Below are 7,922 nucleotides of genomic sequence, written 5' to 3' on the forward strand. Positions count from 1 at the left end.
TCTGTCAGCTTCCAGCTATTTAATTTGTTAGTTTCAGGGTCATTTAAACATCCTTCTTTGCTAGTGGTCAGTCATGCCTCCTTGTCCCTCCTTCTGTGTGTGAGCAGGGACCAACTGCTGTATATTTATGCTTTGTCTTGTTTATTTGGTCTGTAGGGGACTTTTTTTTACTTTATTTCCTGCTCCTTTCCAGGGAAGCTTCCCTTTTCATTTTGCAGAGCATTCTTGCTCTGAGATTAGCTGTAAACAAGGCTTATATCAGGCTGATGTCTTGGTCACTTTTGGTCTTTGTGGGCTCTCTGCACCCTCTCTCAGCTGCATGGCTCCCACCCTTCCTTGGCTTGGATTTTCTTTGCCAGGTTTGCCTGCCTGTGGTCCGTGGTGCTGAGAGCAAGGGCAGAGAATTGCTTGTAATTGCTTACAGCCTAGACACCCAGCTCTACCAGGGCTGCGCTATTCTTAGAGACAGTTTTCACTTCTGCTCCATACTGAGATCCCACTTGCAGTTCAGTCAGTGCACCTCAGTTCACACACTCCAAGCCTTCAGCTCTGCCAGTGCCTGAACCCCATACATGATGTCTGCCAGAGCATCTCAGTTTTTCCAGTCAGTACACGCTGCTGTTCCAGTAATGGCAACTCGTGTGCAGTTCCAGCACTGCACCTCAGTTCACAAACTCTAAGCCCTCAGCCATGCCAGTGTCTGGAGCCCCACACATTGTGCCTACCAGAGCACCTCAGTTCTTGTGTGGCTGCTGCGATTTTATCATAATTATAGATTAGCGGCATTTGCCAATTAATCAATCATCTGGTGCACAATTTGTAGATTTTACCCCCCAAAAAAATCTTTCTCGCTTAAACGGTCCAAAAGTTACTACAAATGCAGCGACATGTGTTGCAGCGCAGTGGAAGGCCCTTTGCAAAACTGCTCTGATCACCTTTCTGTTGCTTATTGCTATATTTGGGTGTTAAAATGGGCCTATTGAGGTGCAGCCAATGAACAGACAGTATTACTAAGTTTAAAAATGACGAAATAATAGAGCAATACTATTATAAAAACGTGCCACATTATGACGCATAATTTGCCGCACAACTTCTTGAACCCTGTCGCATAGCTTGGCCCTCTCCTGCAGCATAACTCTAGTGGCCCAGCATATAATACAGATACAACACTGCCTAGCAAGGAACATCATTTAAATTGGTCTGCTTGCAGAGAGTGTAGATTAAGCAAAAATTAAAACAAACAAAAAGTAAACGAAACACGTTATGGTGATGTGGAGGTATGAAACTCATGATCGTGAACTTACCAGCCCTGCCTACCACCGAGCTCACGTGCACCTCCTAGCTGAAACGCTTTTTCTGAATCTTTTCTCCAGTCATCTACTTGTTTTGGCTTGAAGCAGGAAGGGTAGGCAAGCTGCAAGCACAGTCCTTTGAAATTAGACATTTTAGAGGGAGGGCACAACGAGGTATTTTCACCACTGTGGGGATCAAACTATGGCGTCATAAACACCAGACTCTAACCGACTGAGCTAACCAACCTTGGTCATGTGGCATCTTCTCGTGACACCGAAAGGGAGGATGTACAACACACAAAACGCTTCACATTGAAGAAAACACTACAACGGAGATACGTGGAGGCGATGTGTTGTATCGACTGGTCACACGTTTTGAGGTCACGGGGCACTGGTTACATTGCCTCTCAGTGACATCACTTCCTCTGAGGGACAGGTTTACTTATAAAATGGTCTCTTAACGACAATACATCACAGCTTCTGATTGGCAGGTTTAGTGACATCATTGTTTCTGATTCTTAGTGACTTCACGGCCTCTTGTTGATAGATTTAGTGACAAGAGGTCTTTCACCCGCAGGGTGTGGTAGGATCATTTATACCAGTACCTGTTGGTGGCCTGTAGGTGACCGGTTTTAAAGTTAGAGACTGATTTTTAAAAGCCAGTCGCATCAGTGCCTCGTAGTCAGTGTCAGTTACCCATCTGTGCTCAGTGACATAATGTTCTCCTAAACAACACGGCCCAGCACACACTGCATAAAGATTGGTTTCAGCGTGTCCGTGTTAGTAACTGCGAAGACGCTCCAGGTAGAGATGGGGCTGGTATACTTGCCAAATGACAGAGATTTTGTGCCTCGTCAGATCACCCTCATCATTTCGTTGGTATTGTGCACAATCGCAGCCCATTAGCAGTAACACAAGATACATATCTGACACGACGCTATATACATCGACGAGGTGGCCGAGTGGTTAAGGCGATGGACTGCTAATCCATTGTGCACGCTGGGTTCGAATCCCACCCTCGTCGGAGCTTCTGCTTTAGTTTACATTAAATATTGATGAATAACAACTTTCCATGTGCCTGAAAAAAGACGAAAAGCCAACAATTAAAGCTTGTCTAATCAAACCCCCAGCCCCTCCTTAAAGTGGTGCAAACACCTTCTTGCTATTCTGGCCTAATCACTCAAACTGTGCCTAAAACAACAACAGTAAAACCCCCTGCATCTGATGCTCCTGAAAATAGAACCGATGTCCTTGGACTGAGTTTACGCTGGACGTGATCTTGCAGTTTTAGTTCGACCTATGTATAAAAAAAAGCATATAGCGCGAACCGTGGCCGAAGGTATCAGGTATCGGAGCGCACCAGTTCCATTACCCCCTAGGCTGGTTCATTTTAGCAACAGGTGTGATTTGCTCGGCATCACAGTATGGTGAGTCCACGCCGAGAAAATCAATCCATTCGCCGCACTTTAACTCTATCTTCCATTCACTGCTGTACATTTTCTTCTTAATTGTCAACCTTATTCTTACTGTGCTTTGGGACTCTGCACTCCAGTAAGGGTTGAAACCCATGCATGGCATGTGACTCGTGTCACGCTCGGAAAAAGACGCGGTGCACATGCTGGGCCTAAACAGTTGCAAAGCTTAAGATCAGAAATGCACATGTGGAACTTTGGTGCTCTGAGAATTAGAATTTATTTTACATACTCTGCCCGCGTTATGTCACCAAGCGAAGGCAAATGTAGTGTGTAAACAAAGAAGAGTGTACAACTAAAAAGCCTTCACACTTGCCTAGTATGTGGACTACGTGGATACAAGTTTTAGTTAACAATGTAGCACCATGTTAGTGTTTCAGATGAGGGCGCCACGAAGAGCAGTAGGCGCTGAATGTGGCAGCCATGGAGCTCTAGCAGCAGGCACCAGGCGAGAGGTATGACGAAAGGGCTCACATACAGCCAAGAACCGCACTTGGAAGTTCGTGTGTGTTCACTTACGCCAGAACACGCATGTCCCACGCGTCTCAGATACCAGGTGGCTCATTGTAGTACACGTGCATCATTACGTATTTACACAGTAACTTCTTCATGTGGTGAGCATTTGATTGGAAGGTCTTATCTGCATATGACGTTGCCCTCGTGGCTAATTGTGGAGCTTTAGCGACCCCCTTATATGTGAGTAGAGTGCACCCTGATCAGTATGTGGCCATCACGTGTCTGCAGGCGGCAGTGCACACATGCATGTCTGTTTGGAATTATATCAATCATTGGCAGTCTTATCATACCTGTGTATGTCATAATCTTCCATGGCATACCATCCCTGCCATAAAGAGCCCCGTGTGGCATCCATTGCGTCACGCATGACAGGCGCGAGATTGCTTCCGATGTTCCTCTAACCGTCCTGTCTGCAGAAGCGTAAAAGATTAATTTTATTCAACGGGCGCCTCAAACCCAACCTGCTGTGATGGCAGAGCTGAGAGACTGTCTTCTCGGCCTTTTAGGTTGTTGGCAATTGCTATCATGTTTATTTTGTTCCATGACGTGTCTTTAAATTTTGGTTTTCTCTGTAATGGATATTTTTTAACATACACACTGATCAGGGATATAATGATCATGTCTTACTCAGCGCTATGCAAAATTATGTAAATAACAAATAAAAAAATGACAGGTTTTGGTGAGGCAAAGGAAGTAAGCGTCGAGCACCGTTGTTAATCACACTCTCACCGGAGGACACTGCCTCATTTCTGGCCAGATTAAGCATACCACAGGCAGCCCAAACATGATATGGAACAAAGTTCCACTTCTGCATTAAATGAAAATAACCTTAGAGTTCTGTGCCATTACATAGACACTTGGACTCTGACATGCTGACTACATATGTTCATAGAACTCACCAATGGCTTTCATCTTTATAACGCACAACTGGTGGTGCCCATATGTATGGAGCAAGAAACCATGAAGGATTAGAGGTCAGCTGTGCTGGAATTAGAAAAAAATGTCTCCAGGATCCCATACATTGGGGTCAAGTGGTGGTAGAGGAAAGGGGTGGAGTCACGAGGGGCAGAGTTTGAAAATCAGAGTCTGAAAGTCAACTTATATATTTATTTGTAGACAAATCTGCTTAAAAAAAACTGACAGTAAGTACGTACGTGACGGTAAATCTAGCTTTATTAATTGATCACAACGAGGGTGCATTTTAACATACTATTCAATTAAGACACCTGCTGCAAAGATCTTTGTGTGCCCAGCAATTCTGAGGAGATTATAATATATTAGCAGCAAGAAAACTAGTGGTTAATGAAGTTCTTGGAGCGTTTTGTCCAATCACACTTTTGACTCAGAAATACGACTCCCCGGTTTTATGGTATTTTTTTTTAATCATTTCTGTATGTATTTATCCATATTACTTTTTGGCCATCTGACTGGTATTTATCCATCTTTCTTTTGTGTTCTGAGAACAAATGAAGTTGTAAAATGGTATACATCCAAATTTATTTAACTGACAAGCTATTACTTTGATGCCCTTTGCGTTTTAACAAATTAAGCAGCCAAATATAGCAAACCACTACAGCCTCAGGTACATACCAGCATTATATTACAAATATATGTCAACATGCCTGTATTTAGGGAGAGCTCAACCTGTTTTTTAACTTCCCATCCTGTCTGCTCAGCTGTTGCCTCAAAATTCACGAAAGACAGCATGGAGAGTCACTCACCGGAAGCACATTTTTTTGTATTTTTCCAATTATAAAAATAAATACTGACAGGACACATATTGTTTTCTGCCTGTATTCATCTGTAGAAATAAGCAAAAACAGAAAATTGGGAGCCTTACTCATAAAGTAGCAAAAAGGGTAATGTGCCTCCTGCAAAGCCCATCGTTTAACATGAAGATCACAGATTGGTATTTTATGTAGATAGGTGAGTGAATTACTGCTTTTGACACCAAGGTAATTTTCTTACTTCCAGTTCGTAAGTTGCAATGGTTCTAACGTAGCACAGTGATCTATTTCCCCTAAACAATCCTGGCGCTGCTCTCATGCTGGTAAGCAGGATGAGAGAAGTCCCATTGGAGGGAGCAGCCTCTCTCAGCACTTTCAAGAGCCCTGGAGGCTTGGTCTTTCTTTAACCCAGCTATTTTAAGGCAGATAAGTTAGAGAAGTTTAAAATGCCCATGTCTGGCTGGTTGTCGCAAGACAGACAGCCAAAAAGACATGCACACTTTAAACTATGCATAGCTCACTGCTGCCACTAAATTCATTTTATTACCATTTTATTTTTTATCCCTGGGGGGCATATTAGGCAGAGGGGCATCACTCCTCCGTTCTAACGGAAGAGCATCTTCTGCCATTCACCCTTAACATTTTGGGCCAGATTACGAGTCTAATGCTTCAAAACCTGCCAGACTCGCAGTGGAGGTCAGACCGCTGAAACTGGCGGTCTGACCACCATATTACAAGATTGGCGGACGGTGCTGCCAAAAGACCGCCATCTCTTCCAGGACCTCTGATCCCGACAGGATGACAGCGGTTGTGGTTGTAATCAGCCACAGTGGAGCTGCAGTCAGAGCTGCTGTGCTGACTACAACCATGTTCTCCTCTAGCATTTTCATGGTGGTTCAAATGCCATAAAAAGGCTGGTGGAGGACAAATACAGGGGGCCACAGAGAGGCTCCTGCACTGCCCACAACATTGTCCTTGTGGAACTGAGTACAATGCTACTGCAGGTTCCCCACTGTGCTGACCAGTACAAACAAAGGTTTCTGCCAGTCAGCTCAGTGGAAAACTCGTACTGAGGCTAGTGTGGAGACCTCCAGCTCTGTGGCCAGACCTAGCGGTCTCCACACCACTGTTCTGGTGCTCTCCCACCACCAAACTCATAATCAGGCCCATGATATCTACAAGTATGGACAGTATCTGATTCCTCCACCTTATAACCATTATTGTCTTGTATTATTTGTTCTGGACATTTATTTACACACGTATGAATTGTTGTGCCTCTGTGTGGGACTTAAAGCACTATGACACCCTACATTGGGATGAGTAGTGCTATAAAATGATTAATTTACACTAGGTGCCTTTTAAATTATTATGTGTGTACCTACGCGTATGTAGAGCTACATCTTGCATTCTGACAGCACACGCATGTCTCTTACATAGTGCGTTAAACAAAGTCAAAAGCCTACCTCCAGATCATAATTTTTCTAAACATACTTGTGAAGTAATACGTTTATGCCTTTGTTTCCTTGGCATCCATTTGTTAGGCTCCAGTTGGCTCTCAGCCAAGAGGGTAGTTGAACAAAAGAACGTTACATTACCTTTTAAATCAGGCTTTTGTTTTAGGTCAAGTTGGAAGTCAACATAAGAAAGCCCACTCACTGACTGCAGGATGCTGCTCAACAGAATGCAGACTTTGTGCATACATTGCTGAATTATGCCCTTGTGCCTGAAAATGACACCAGGACAAATTTACCATGTTGGAAGCCAGTCTCCCCCTACTTTCCAGTCAGAAACATACATATGCAAAGTTTGTCAATAAAGTGAAGTTAAAAATATAAAAGATGTCTTCACTTTCATCATCATTCTTCAGGAAGATATTTCAATATTGAAGACATGGAGCTAAGTGGTTGGTTAGGCCAGATGGTTCGACTGTGAGGCTTGAGAAGCAAGGCTTACTAGGTCATAGCGGGGCAGGCATGAAGTGATGGTGGGTTGGGGAAGGTATGTTTCTGTCAGCTCCCCGAATCAACTGCAAGTGCTCATATTGTGAGTTTTGCAGATTTTTAGGTCGATCCTGCAGGCAACATGCATGCGTGCAGTCACTTGGGGTGCTATTGTTTCTTTTAAAAAAAACGTAAAAGTGGCTTTTATCCCACCCACTACTTACCATTGGTTCATCCCATTGTCGCTCTCAGTGCCTTGCTTTTCATTGGCCAGCATGTCATTTCAGTTTCGTCTTTTTCTTATTCGTGCCTTGTCACTTCGATGGAGCTAAATACTAATCGTTTTTATTGGTGTCACTCTGCTGTTCGACCACAGATTGAGGTACTTTTTTTTCCACAGCAAGCTCTGGTCTTGGAATGCTGTGTTCATGAAACTCCTACTAAACAAAACAGTTCCTACGGCACTTGTGCTGCAACAGCAAAGATTGCAACACATCAGATAAACAGGAGATAGCGATGACTGAAAGCACCCTTGTATTGGAAACCACCAGTTATTTTAAACATCATGGTGTACATTAGCACTCAGGTCTGGCATCAATATGATCTGATTGGGCTGGGTTTAGCTTACCTCTATTATAACTGTTGCTTTCTGGGCTTGAGAGAGCATGTGCATGTGCAATGCACATTAGTTTCTGCTTCAAGATGGCAGCTCCTCCGTACCCTGGAAGATCAACTGCTTATGGTGGAAGTGGAGGGAAATGGTATTTGTGCTGCCTCCATGGTGGGGACATGCAGGATAGGCCTCATGTAGAAAGAGCTACAAATAATGTGACAATGAGGCTAGGAGTAAAAATAGCTAGAGTACCTTGAGTGGCCGCTCCAGTGTTTATTTATCCCCTCAGGCCACACCAGGCCAAGGTGTATCATGGAGGCCAGGTGACACTCTACATCCCTTCCAACTTTTCTTAAATTAAT

The 7,922-nt window shown here is 43.8% G+C and overlaps 1 non-coding gene across 1 annotated transcript; it reads left to right on the forward strand.

Moving 5' to 3' along the window:
- The first annotated feature begins 2,240 nt into the window (after positions 1–2,240).
- Positions 2,241–2,316, forward strand: TRNAS-GCU (transfer RNA serine (anticodon GCU)). The gene has a single exon. It is a non-coding gene; the product is annotated as a tRNA-Ser (tRNA).
- Positions 2,317–7,922: the final 5,606 nt, after the last annotated feature.

This window comes from Pleurodeles waltl, chromosome 12, assembly GCF_031143425.1.
Source record: "Pleurodeles waltl isolate 20211129_DDA chromosome 12, aPleWal1.hap1.20221129, whole genome shotgun sequence".
NCBI lineage: Eukaryota > Metazoa > Chordata > Amphibia > Caudata > Salamandridae > Pleurodeles > Pleurodeles waltl.